At 41.2% G+C, this 14309-nt stretch overlaps 1 protein-coding gene across 1 annotated transcript in view; it reads left to right on the top strand.

The window, feature by feature from the left end:
- sorcs3 (sortilin related VPS10 domain containing receptor 3) overlaps positions 1 to 14309 on the top strand; it is a 376202-nt gene that overhangs the window by 141685 nt on the left and 220208 nt on the right. The window lies entirely within an intron of this gene.

The raw sequence follows: 14309 nt of genomic DNA, 5'->3' as shown, positions 1-14309 counted from the left end.
ACTTTTTTGACAGCCGACCAGTGACAAGCCGAGTAGCGAGACCTGTCGTTTCCATAACAAGAAAAACTGGAGAAGGTGCCGATGGATAGACTTGTGCTATTGTCGGGAGCACAGCGACTTATATGATATATGCGGGTGCTCCCTGTTTAGGGAATGACTCGCTTTGTTTTATCTAACATTAGCATTAGCGCCGCTCCCTCTCTCTGTTCATTCTCTAGCTCGCTCAACCGCTTTGTTTTATCTCACACCGCACTCTATGATACTGTAGTGGCAGCTGTTGTTATAGCAGCAAAAGATGATCTTGACTACTTTTTGGAACCAAACACTGCCAGCTTCTTCTCTTTTTTTACTACAAAAGCACCCTAGTCAGCTTTTTCTTGTGAAAAAAAGTGTAAGCATGGCCTTAAAGTGCTCATATTATGCTTTTTGGCTTTTTTTTGTGCATGTTATAGGTTTACAAAGTGAAAAAGCCCAAAGTCCCCCCCAAAGGGACTTACCATCTCCAACAGAAAACACTGTTCACAAACTGCTCCAAACAGCTCTGTTGTAGTCCAGCCTAACACAAGTTATAATGCTCGCCTAGCTGCTAGCATGGCACTCTCTCATACTCTGCAACGGACTAGCTAGCAGTACTTACAACAAAGATAGAACAGAAGTGAGATGCCTCACTCTGTAGCTAAAACAGAGAGCCAAAAAAACAAAAAAAAAAAAAAAACCCCCAAAATGTGCAAAAAAAAAAAAATATTTTTTTTTTAAAAAAAAAAAAAAAAAAAAAAACAATTCTGGTACAACAGCACCATAAGTTACTTGAAAGAAAAAATGTACAGTGACATTTTTATGATAAAGTTTCTAATCTCTTTTAAATATGTTGCTTATTGTTGCCTCACCTGGTCGTTTGACTTTCCCCGTGCAGAGTTTGACTCTAGAAAGCTGTTAAATGTTTCCTACAGTTTTCATCTGTTACATTTCAATTCCTCGCCCACAGTTTTGAGGAATGCCTCGTGCGAAAACTTATGCACAACAATTTGTATGATATCCTACAAAATTACGGAAACCGCCGGCCGGTCACATGACAGTGAAGTTTAGTGGTCTTTACAGTTAGCCGAGAAAAGGTTACTGTGAGACGGGTACAGAGCACCGTGTGGTTAAGTTTAGCTGACAAAAGGTGACTGTCCTGCGACAACGACAGTGTTTTCAGGTGACGTGGTGTGTATGGACTGATTAATTGACATCTTCCCGAGTCTCCTGTTAGCGTTGTTGCACCTGATAGGGCAGGACAAATGACAACTTTATCATTCTTATTGGTAGAAAAGACTTGTGACCTAATACATTCCCATCTGAGCTCTGGCCCACCTTTAACCCGAGCAGAGGTCTAATCAGCCAGAATATCTGAAAACACCTGTGTGGGTGTTCAGACACTTTAAGTTCAGGCACCAAAACGACTAGTTAAGATCAGAAAAAAAGATTGTGGATTGGGTTACAACAGCGGCCCCCTTAAGTAGTACTCCCGGGACACGACCACCTGATTCCTGGGTAAAAGTCTTGTGTTTTCCCCTTAACTTCTTCTGGGACACTCCGCGTGTTTAAGGAACCATCCACCCAAAAAATGTTGATTAGTCCAGCTAAAATTTTTAAAAATGTTTTAAATTCACTATTACTGTTATTACTTTGGGCTGATTTGTGTAGTCTTGGTTTGGAATCCCATTAAAGTGTGAATGTCAGTCATCCTGGTGTGACAGCACAATTCCTGGATCTAAAAGACACTTTGAATTGCCTTGTTTTTGAAAGATGCCAAGATGTCTTGCCTTTCATAAAGTTGGGTGACTTGTAGCAGACTGATTTGAAAAAGAATGGTCAAAATTGGTGCCAAAGAGGCCGTGACATCCTCGCTTTAAGTTTTTAATGCATCATGTTTCCAAAAACCCTGGATCCTGCACTTCCCATATGATCACCGTCAGCACCATTATCATCATGGGTTATTTTCTTAGACTTAAAGGTGCAGTAAGCGATGCTGCGACAAGATTGTTGATATTTGAACTCAACTGCAAAACAAATACAACCCCCCCCCGCCCCTCAGAAGCTCCGTCCCCCAGATTCATGGACAAAGAACTACAGTAACTGGCCAGCACCTTCACATGCTGCCTCCCCTCCCTCCCACCATCAACTGTTGCTGATTGGCTGGAACAGTGCTTTGTGGCTCGTGCACTCCTTCTGTTTGTTTTCCATTTACACCGCCAGGGCTGTGTATTGACACCGGATTTTTTTCACACAGAAAATAGAAAGCTAGGTGACCATGAGGAGATATTCACTGACTTGGACAAAAAAGTGTATCGGAATAACATCACTTACTATACCTTTTAAAGTTGTATTCCAGAGCCACAGAAGCTAGTATATTATTACCTCTTATGAAATAAAAGTGGGGGGTCTCTTAGGTAGCACACTTATTTTATTCCTCATTGTAGTTCAACATCCCCTTCATTTAAAAAAAAAAATTAAAAATGATTTTAATTGGGGATTCTGTCAGTATACAACTCACAGTCTACTTTAATAGGCCGAAACAGACAGAGTCAGAGACAGGGAGAGACAGAGAGGAAAACAAGAGAGACAAGTAAAATGTCAAAGTAGAGGGAGACAGAGAGGAGCATTAGAGTGAAGGTGAGTAGCAGAGGTCAGTCCTTCCAAAAAGAGTTTTTTTGTGATTGTTGCGGGCAAAAATCCTTGATTATGCGGCACGTTTTCTTAAAAATGCGATGGAATATGCAGGATATTTATGCGATGAAATTGCGGGAACTTGCAAAAACTGCGGTTTGATGAAAAAGAGAAAAAAAAGTGATTCCCCCAACACCCTGCTTTTCGATGATGTTCACGTCGCGAAATTACGTCATAACGTTCCCATGGCAACAGGGGAAAATGGCTGCTCTTGTGTGAAGTAAACGCAACATTTTTCAACTTTCTGCTAAGATATATGTGACATTTCTGCAACGAAAATGCGGGGATTATGAAATCATGCAAGCCCCGCATATTTTGCGTGGAAATCGTCAATTTATGCGGCGAAAGTGCTACGTAAATATGCGGACTTTGGCTGATTATGCATTGAATTATGCGTTCGCATAATCACGTTTTTCTGGAGGGACTGAGAGGTTAGGGCACATTAGGAAGGGAACTGAGAGAATAAAGATAAGAGGTCAAAACTAAGACTAAGAATAACCAAGGGAGGGCTGTTCAAATGGGCAGAGGAAAAAGACGAGCCCAGATAAACTGAGATAAAGTGGCTTTAGTTGGGAGGAATATTTATAGTTGGAGAGGTAATGGTATGGTGAGATGTGGCCGGCGGGGAAAAAAGGGAACAAGGGAAAGACGGACACATGAAGGATGCAATAAATGAGAGAGGACTTCACTCCAGGGAGGTAGACGAGGAAGGAGCGGTGGGAGGGGGGGAACCGAAAGAGGGGAGGAAATGATTCAGATGCAGAGAGATGGAGATGGAGACAGAGAGCGTGAGGGGGAGTGTGATGAGGCAGAGTCACAGAAAGATAGAAAGAAGGAGGAAGCTGCAAGATAGCAGAGTGAGTGAAGGAGTCCAGAAGGAGCACAGTAGGCCTACTGCAGTCTGCACCCTGGTGTGGACTTGCAGCTACAGCATAGCATTTACACACGCAAACTCATTTCAAATCTTAATTCACTTCCTCGTATTCTCTGATGGCCTTCCTCTCTGAAACGTTACATGTATTTAATTTGCACATTAAAGCTATAAGGGCGTAGTTTCTGTCTCCCCCATGAGGAATTCTAAGTAATGACAACACCACTGTTGTTTCATCCACATGACACAAGCCTTCTGTAAGCGTGCACGCGCCCCCCACCCCTCCTCCACGCAGTTACTTGTAGCCAAAGAGGACACGGAGGGTTAAAAAAAACATGATGAAGAGGTCATTATCTTCATTTGAGTTTCTGCGTGGGAAAGTCGCCGGACGCTACAATCGTCTGAACATTCTGACATTCTGAGAAATCCAGAGAGAATTGTGTGGAGCTGATAGTCTTAATTAGCTTTGTAGCAACTCATTTGGTAACGGCTGGAATGTAACGGACGTTCATTAATATCAAAAAGTTATGCACTAAAGCTTTAAAGGTGCCCTGCCATACAAAACCCTTTTTACTTGCATTTTTTGAAATATGTTAGGTCCATATGTGTGTGTGTTATGTGGTGAATGTGAAAATGAACTGCTACCTCCTCTGCCAGCTCTATCCACTGAAAAGAAATAAGCAGAGAAATCAGGCCAATTACAAAAGCTGGTCAGTCTGACATCATATTGCCTGAGCTCATTACTATTCATTAGCTCGCCCAGTTGGGCTGGGTAAAGGATTCTGACATTTCATTGGCTAGCTGTTAGCCAATCAGATTCAAACAGCTAAGCTTGTTGAATATTAGATGAGAATTGGCAGAAATCGAGCTGAGTCTTCCTGTAGGCTTTCTATACCACGCTAGAATGGCTTGAAACAAGGTAACCAAGGCATTTTTTCCACAAAAAATGTTACAGAGTCCATGGTAGAATTTCAGACATCACCACAAAGTCATGAAATACGTGTGGCAGAGCAACTTTAATTGCAAAATAACCCTAACCTCAGGTTTTTTTTCTTACTTTGCTGTCAGCCATGGTAGTTAAGTAGCAGTTATGTTTATTCCATGCTAAACATGATTATTACTCTTTGTACCTTCATAAATGTATAATGGCGTGTCCATGTGCAGTACATGCACAAGTGGTGCTTCTGCCTGACATATTACACCTTGACTTTACAGCATGTTAGTGGTAGAGAGGCACATCACTGACTACGTTTACATGCACATCAATATTCCGACTTATGCCTACACTAGAAGACTTTGAATAGACTTAGAAAAGACTAAAGTCTGACACCATCTCATGTCTAAAGACAATCATCTCACATCTAACGTCAAAGACTGTCATAACATGTAAAGACTGGGGATCTTCAGGGTCATACATTGCAAGAGTACGACTAGATTAGTTTTAAAAGATTTAACCAAGCCAAAGGGACTTACCATCTCCAACAGAAAACCCTGTTCACAAACTGCTCCAAACAGCTCTATTGTAGTCCAGCCTTTACTTCAGAGACAAACGTTTGTAACACACGTTATAATGCTCGCCTAGCTGCTGGCGTGGCACGCCCTCATACTCTGCGACTGACAAGCTAGCAGTACTTACTGCGCATGTGTGACTCCCACCAAAGATGGAACAGAAGTGAGATGTCTCACTCTGTAGCTAAAACGGAGAGCTCAACACACAGGGTGAAAAAAGGAGCTGCAGCAACGTGCAGTACAACAAAAATGTGGTGTTTTTTGAAAATTAAACCACATAAACCTTTTCTGATATAACCTCTAAATACAATTATGAACCTGAAAATGAGAATAATATGAGCGCTTTAAGGCTGCCATGGAGTTTAAGGCTTTCTGCTAAAGTCCATGAAAAAGTAACTCTGTAACACACCTTACGGTTATACAGACTCCACACAGATGCTGAATAGTTGAATCCTTGAAGATTCTCACAGTTGAAGGACAAGAGTTTTGTAATCAAAACTAATGGTTAGTAAAATAGGCAGAAGCGTCGAGTGGTTCATCAGCAGATATCAAACAATAAATTATTTATTAATTTAATTATTATAATATTACAATTTGTTTTCCAATGGCACAAAAAAACAGTTTTGATTAATTTCTCCAGGTATTGCAATTAGCTAACATTAATTAACTAATATTAGCTATCAAGCTATTGTTAGCTTCCAAGTTTAGTTACTAAGCCATGTCTCTGACATAGCCAGAGGGTCAAAGAGAGAGAAAGAGAGAGTAGATTACAATGTTATGTAGCCCTTAACAGCTAAAAAGAGATTATGAAATAGCAGAATACCTATATCTACTGTCAGAGATAGAAAGCAGAGACAGATCCTAACCAAGTACAGGCTCAGTGATCACAACCAAAAGAAATCAGAACATGTGGTCATTGTTCGACTTCGACAGGTGAGGTTGAGACAGAGATGCACTTTCTCCTACAATATAAAGCATTCAATGTATACGGGAAAACAAGAAAAGTCTTTCAGCGTCTTTGTCTTTAGCGTCTGGTTTGCAGCCACCCGCTTGAGGCTCTTTGCGACTGCTTCCAGTCAGAAACAATCTCCTCCACACACTGCAAATCTGGGTTATCAGCGTCTCACACACGCACATGCCCCCCCACATGTCACATGGGGCGGATGTGGCTCAAGTGGTAGAGTGGTCTCCTGCCAATCTGAAGGTCATGGTTCGATCCCTGGCCCTGCAGTCCCATGTCGAAGTGTCCTTGGACAAGACACTGAAACTGCTCCCGATGCTGTGCCATCAGTGTGTGAATGTGTGTGAGTGTTTATCTGATGAGCAGGTGGCACCTTGTATGGCAGCCTCGGCCACAGTGTCTGTGTGTAAATGGTGAATGGTTCCTGTACTTTGTAAAAACGCTTTGAGTAGTCGTAAAGACTAGAAAAAACCCTATATAAAAACAGCTCATTTAAATTAACGTGTCAGCATTTACCCTCAGTTTATCTCGCATTGCCAGACCCTCCTCCCCATCACAGCAGAGGAGGGTCTGGTCGACACAACATTCCTGGATGGGAGAAAACCGTGCTCTGGTTTATTGGAATTTCTTTAAACCAATCACAATGGTCTTGGCCCGCGCTACGCGCCAGACAGAGCCATGGTGCCTCTGCTAAATAGTCTCAGGAAGGAACTTGTTTTGGTAGAACGTGTACGTTCAAAAGTAGTTTTAATCGTGCAGATAGTCTAGCTAGCTGTCTGGATTTACCCTGCAGAGATCTGAGGAGCAGTTAACCATAGTCCTCACAAATCCACTGGATTTTAAAATTACAACACAAAGAAAGGGAAAGATAACGGACATCCGGCCGAAAAGAGTGACATCTGGCGGAATTTCCGGCAGCACCGGAGCAATCCCTGAAGTGGAACATCGTGGATAGACTAACCCTCAGCTAACTACACCCACTTCTCTAAAGACACTAAACTGATTTAGTCATGAATGTCATAATAATGGTTTTAACTATAGATGGTCCGCTCCGTTCCTGCCTAAAACGCTGGTATCGGTATCGGGAAGTACTGGAGTTTATGCACCGATCCGATACCACATAATAAAGCCCTAAAGAAAATCTACGTTAAAGTAGTTTATTTATGTTCTTTTTCCGTTATAACTGACTGTCAAACTGGATAATAAAAGCAAGTTCTACGGCATTCATTGTTTGTATTTGTTCATGTTTCACAAAGAGGTTAACCTGAGCCAGACTGACAACAGAGATAGAAATTATATCACATCCATACAGGGATAGTAGTATACAGCTGTTAAAACATAATAAAATATATGACACACTGGTATCGGATCGCTACTCGGTATCGGCCGATACGCAAGTTCAGGTATCGGAATCGGCATCGGGAAGCAAAAAATGGTATCGGAACATCTCTAGTTTTAACCTTTCAAGGCTAATGGCCATCTGCTATTATGTTGTTCTATTACTGAGTGTTTGATTTGCTGTACAGCCCAGGTGGAACAACCGTTTGACCAACATTCTGATCAGACAGACTACAGCCATTAGAGGCCGGCCCTCTGTGTTGCCAGTGGGAAAAGTTGACAGTTGAGTCCTGTATGTCAAATACTCTAGTGTTGTGCCCCTCTTTATTTCAACCCTCTATTTGTCTCCAAAACCTCTCACTGTGTATTTATCCAATCACCATAAAGTCAGTGGCTTCATTTTCCCTCGTTGGTCATGCCAAATTACGTGAAAGGATTCAGTGTTGTTGGGCCTTGCCTTGCCTCTATAGCCACCAGTTGACATTGTGTCTCATAAAAAAGCTCTTGCCAATTGACAACGTAATTGCTCAGCTGTTGACATGCAACTGAAAGGCTTAATCACTTGGAGATAATGGTCAGTTCTAGCTGCCATTTTGGTGTCGACTATCCTGACATTTGTTTGCAGACTACGAAAAGCTTGTTTCCAATTGTGTGTGAGAATGTAACTACTGGAATACCACGACATTTTGCAAACAGAGGCACGAGAGCTCTTTTGTTCAGAACTGAGCGTAAGAAGTCTTTAAAATAGTTTGAGCTATAATACAAAGTGCCTGAGGAGCCGTATTTGAGATTATAAAAAAATAAAATATCGATTCTATAATGTAGATCGGGAGTTTGCCATATTAGCAGCAGCAAACAACTGGAAACTTTTTACAATTTCCATCTGCTTTTTCACCACTAAATTCACTTCTGAGACTTTTTTATGCGATAAATTAACTGTGTAGAGTTTGAATATGGGCAGTTTTACAAACGTTGATGGCCAACTGCACATTTTCTCCGATGTTGTCAGAAGCTTCAGTCTGACGGGACAGCCAGCTGGTGGCGGCCGGGATCGCCTCCCTGCTGGCCGGCCAGTGATGCTTACAGACACCGCTGTTAGCTGGAGGTCTGAAAAAGTAGCCTACATGGGCTGTACAAAAGGCCGTCAATCAGGAGTGATTGTTGTGAGTAGCCTACAAGTTGGAGAATAGCGCGGACACGCACCTCACACCGCGCGCACCACCCGGAGAAAAAAGTGAGAGAAAGAAAAAGGAGAGGTGGCAGTTCGGACGATGACTACCCGGTTGAGATTGTGTGTGTGTGTCCTCGAGATCTGACGACACACAAACACACGTAGCAGAGCTACCCACACCCATGTTTCTACTGTTGCTTAATTAAATATAACTAGTGCAAAGTTGGAAACCAGAATCAGCTTTAAAGACAGTCCTAATTTAGTCCTCACTAACACGGGCCCAATTATAGTAACTACATGAAAACTTCACGGTTGTTGCATGAAATGTCGTTTGTGTTTAGCCTACATCATCATTTTCTATCATGTGAAATAAGAGGCCAAGCCTGGCCGAGGTGGTGAAGCTGCAGACAGACGCTGAACAGTGTGCTCCTCAGCAGTCTGCTCCCCCTGCTGTTCATAAGGTGCCTCTGCACCCCTTTCGTTTCAGACCCTCCCACCAGCCTTTGGGCCACGCCTCCTCATTTACATTGACATGTGTCAAGTCCAAATGAAAAGGCAAAGTTAAATGGAAATTCAAAAGCCAAATATTAAATGAAAATTAAAAGCCAATGTTAAATTGAAATTCAAAAGCCAAATATTTCATGAAAATTAAAAGCCAATGTTAAATTGAAATTCAAAAGCCAAATATTTCATGAAAATTAAAAGCCAATGTTAAATTGAAATTCAAAAGCCAAATATTAAATGAAAATTTAAAGCCAATGATAAATTGAAATTCATAAGCCAAATATTAAATTCAAAAGCCAAAGCCAAATTAAAAAAATAATTATATTTTTAATTTAATCTCGCTTTGTTTTCTCTTTGGACTTTCAATTTCTCTTTGGACTTTCAATTTGAATTATGAATAAATATCTCCTCCATATTCATTCAGGTCTGTGGCTTAATGCATTAAATATTATTTAAAGAAAGTCTTTAAAGGTTGGCTGAAAAGATACTTTTGAGACCCATTTATACGATTCTCCGAAGAAGCATTTGAAGGGACAAACCCTTCTCTCTTTGTTTAGCCGGTGTCCTCGTTGTTCAATGCAAAAATTCTAATTCAGACTATCATGTGGGGATGGGACGACTTTGTGTGTTTCACCCCCCACCCACAAGCACACAAGACCACACATTTCTGACATCACAAAGCCTGTAGGAGCACACACACAGACACAGACACACACACATAGACTTTCTCTGAGACGCCATCAACAGTGGCACAGCAGCACATACACACTTTTAACAAATGTATACCCCAAAACACACAAACATACACGTGTAGATCCAGTATTTCTGTGTTGCAGCCACATGGCAAGAATCCATTTTCATCTTATTCAACATTGTCCTTTCCCTGGCACTGCACATCGTGCTTGGCCTGAAACATATGTTCACAGTCCTAGTAGGAGGATCCCCTGGGCGTGTGGCACATCTTCCCACAAGAACCATCCAAGGGTCTCTGGAGAGTGGCTGACGTGTTCAAAAGGTTTGTGGGGATAGTGAGGCTCAGCTAGAGGTGGAAAGGTCCTGGAAGTCTGCGGGCTGTCACACGGACATGGGACATGAGGACAAGGGGACAACGGGGATGCCAGGACACTCTGTATAGGAGCAAATAAGAGACACAAGTATTTGAATTTTTAACAGCCACTGAATACTTAATGTTGAAATATTTTACTTTCAAAACCATGTCTCTGAATTCATTTGTTCTGAATTCACCTCTTTGAAATTAAAGTATGACATTTCTGGATTTGCAACTTCAAAAGGAGCATTTGGAATATATGTTTTTCAATGGTCACAAATTTAGATCCAAAAATTCAGCTATCATAATCCCAAAAAAAACAAAACCGATTCAGGTTGCTCAAATTCGATTGGTCAAATTCGGATCTAAAAATTCAAGTTGAAAAATGTGTAAATAAAACATCAGTTAAAATTCAACTGGCCAAATTTAGATAAAAAAAAATGTATGTCTAAATAATTCACATAGCAACAACCGGGCTACCCAGGACAGGATAGGACAACATTAAGTATTCACTGGCTGTTAAACTTATGTCTCTTATTTGCTTCCATAACTCTGGCTCTTTTCCAATCTGTACAGAGATTCAGTTCCTTGTCATCTAGCCCTCATTGCTGATGCCTGTCGGAAGAGTCAAGGCCACACCTCCTGCATCCCCTCCCAGCCAAGTGACTCAAGTCAAGCTTGTCAGGTTGCTTTAAACAAGAATAAGATTGTTTGCGGGGAGGGAAACGCTAAACAGAGACATGGATGCTAATGAGTAAGAGCAGCAGTCATTTAGGCAGAGAAGGAAAACTGTACAGCAAACAGCACATGGACTGATGGATGAAAATAGCATCTGTTATGTAATAGGATGTTTCCCCCTGTTGAGCTCAGGTCAAGTATGTGATAAATGCTAAATAATGCATGTGAGCACTTTCCTGTGTTTTCACAGTTGCTCACTCACCTCTGACTGCATTCTGTAAGCCAGAGGTGATTATTAGTTGTGGATGTAACCAGATGGTTAATTGTAATAAATATATTTGTATGTAAATAATGTCCCCCCCCCCCCACACACACACACACACACACACACACACACACAGTTAAGTGTAAGGTTAGGTATCGTATTTTTTTTTGTGTGTGTGTGTGTGCAGATAATGGTACTTTTAAAACAGTTAGCTGTCAGCATTTTAACCGTGTTTAAGCCAGCTATTAGCTAACGGTAGGCTAACGTTACCTGCAGCCAAGTGTAGTGTCAACTAGCGTCACGTGCAGTAATGCAGTTATTTCAGACACACAGGTCCATATCAGTATATATATGCTTCTGTTGCCTTTAACATTTGTTTCGGACAGTGGTGAATGAAGTATTCAGATCCTTTACTTAAGTAAAAGTACTTATACCACACTGTATAAATCCTAAGTATAAGTCCTGCAATGAAAATGTTACTTAAGTAAAAGTATGAAAATATATATCAGGAAAATGTACTTAAAGTATTAAAAGTACTCAATGCAGAAAAATCCTCACATTTTAGATACTAGAAACGAAAAAAAACTGTTCTGTCAACTAGTGTTTAATGGTTTTAGCTACTTATTTATATTGCTAGGCAACTAGGACTAGAGTTGAAAATTAGCCGACCGGGTAACACTTTACATTTACAGAAATGTTCATTAATGTGCATTGTCCTAATGAAATAAATAAAATAAATGTATAATACAATATTATAAATATAATATATATTTTATAAACTGCTTGTGTTTTGTGTGCAAAAATCTTAATTTGTAAAGTAACTAGTAACTAATACTGTCAGAATAATGTAGTGGAGTAGAAGTAGAAAGTGGCATGAAAGGAAAAGACTCAAGTTTGTTGAGTATAGTACTTGAGTAAATGTACTTTCCACCACCGGTTTCAAAAGATCAAACAGCAGCACAGGCATTTCACCGGTTGTTTTAGGAACGTTTTGGTACCCAACCAGTACCAAAAAATAAGTGTAAATAAGTGTATCTACCTCACATCTCTCTTTCAACTTTCCACCCCCAGCTGTCTTTCTGTGCAACTTTGTTGCACTCCAGAGTGGAGTATCACAGCTGACCACTGATCCTGTCATGGCAGACTTGGCCTTCATGTCTTGGTATTTGCTCTGAGGACTTGCACAGTGCTTATCAAAGTGTCCCGCTTGCTGATTATCTCTCCAAAAGAGCGGAGACCAAAGCTGTGAACACAGAGACTGTTGGATCAAGCCTTCCACAGGGGCGGGGATGGCAGCGTGCTCCATCAGGAAAAAAACTAAGTTTCACAGTGGCATACACAGCGTTGGTTACACAGTACTAATTATGCAAAGCATTTCCTCCCAACCATTACGCCGAGAACTTTGTGTTCCTAACTGGCGTTTAGGAAAATGAAATCAGCTGTTACTGCAATTAGTTATTTTGTCACAGGCCTTAAGAAGTATGTACTTTTTTTTCTTGAGATAGAGAAAACCAAGAATTGTTTTAATTTCATTGTACTTAAGGAAGTGTTAAGTTTGCATTAAGAGCATACCAACAGTTTCAACTTTAGGAGGGTTATGTAAAGGAGAATTTTTTCAACCATTTTTTAAAGGGTTGAATGGGACTGCAATATATATAGTAATAGTCAGGTCTGTCACAGGATGGACTCAAATGCACGACTGAACAGGCAACTCAGTTCACAAGATTTATTATACAAAGTACAATCAGAGGCAACAGTGTCCAAATCGTCAAACAAGGGCTTATCCCAAAAAAAACGGCAGAGTTTAAAGGACTAGGCTGAGGTATGCAAACCAAAAGGCAGAGTCAACAGACAGGCAGGGTCTTAACTTATAGAAACACAAGGAAGGAATGCTAGACCGCTGTCACTGAGGTATAAAACTATCGGATAACTAAGGCTAGTGAGAGGGGGGGTATATACTGACGGAGGTGTGGAGACAATCACACATAGGTGGAACACGTTAGGGCGGGGCAGGTGATCACACAGGCGGGAAAGCAAGAAGCAACCTGAAATGAGACACAGGCCGTTTTCAAAACCGCATACTATACTAGCATTGCTTACTGATTCGGCAAAAATGTAGCATGCAGTCTGCAAACAAAAGCAAAATCTGCAGTATGCCAAAAATACCCCGGATGTCGTACTAATTCGGAAAAAATCTCCAGTATGCGTCAGACCAGTCTATCTGTATCCCACAATGCAAAGTGCTGGAACAATCGCAACCACCGTGTCTTATCGTTCGTTATTCGTATCGGCCAACAACTGGAAACCTTTTACAATTTTCGGCTGCTATTTCATCACTAAATTCACTTCTGAAACTTTTTCATGCGAGAAATCAACTGTGTAGAGCTGGAATATGGTTCGTTTTTCGAAAATTTATGGCTAATTGCAAATTTGCACCAACCTTTTCCACCACTTTCAACAGGACTGGGGCTGGTGTGGCTGCAGGCCCAGCAAGCCATCAGAAGGACGTCCTTCTCCATAGCCATATCACTCCAGCTCTTCCTGGGGGACCCCGTGGCAATCCGAGGCTAGGCAGGATATGTAATCACTCCAGCGTGTTCTGGGTCTGCCCCGGGGTTTCCTCCCAGTTAGTCGTGCAAAGGAATATGTTCACAGGGAGGTGTCCAGGAGGCATCCTGATCTGTTGCTCTACTGGTGCCTTTAAAAGCCAAGGAGCACTGTTTCTATTCTGAACTCCTTTGAGATGTCTGTACTCTCCACCCTGCCTATATTATATTTTTGATGTGTTGGGAAATTACACTTTGGGCTTTAAGTTGTTCAGTTATGTGCCAGACCATGTCTTGGCAGGGCGCAGTGACTCCCCACTGGTTTCCTCGCAAGTTAATGGGAACAGCAAGACATCATGAGGTCGCTTTTGTACAAACTTAACAAATGAGATGTAAAATATGTATTAGTGAGATTTAGAGGTGCTGGTAGGTGGAATGTTTTACATGTCGGACAGAGCCAGGTTATCTGTTTCTACCTGTTTTAAATCCTATGCTAAGCTAAGCTCAGCTAAACTAACTGGCTGCTGGCTGTGGCATCCATATACTGTATAGAAATGGAGTGGTATTGATCTCCTCATCCAACTCTTAGCAAAAAAGTGAATAAGCATATTTCCCAAAATGTCAAACTATTGCTTGTATCCTCAATCTTCGTCTTTTGCTAACCTATTACGCAAAGCTCATAACCATAGGTGTAGGATGGGAAAGTAAA

The sequence above is a fragment of the Perca fluviatilis genome, chromosome 1 (assembly GCF_010015445.1).
Source record: "Perca fluviatilis chromosome 1, GENO_Pfluv_1.0, whole genome shotgun sequence".
NCBI lineage: Eukaryota > Metazoa > Chordata > Actinopteri > Perciformes > Percidae > Perca > Perca fluviatilis.
Note: the sequence above shows the minus strand (reverse complement) of the source record. Positions and strands in the feature narration are given on the sequence as shown.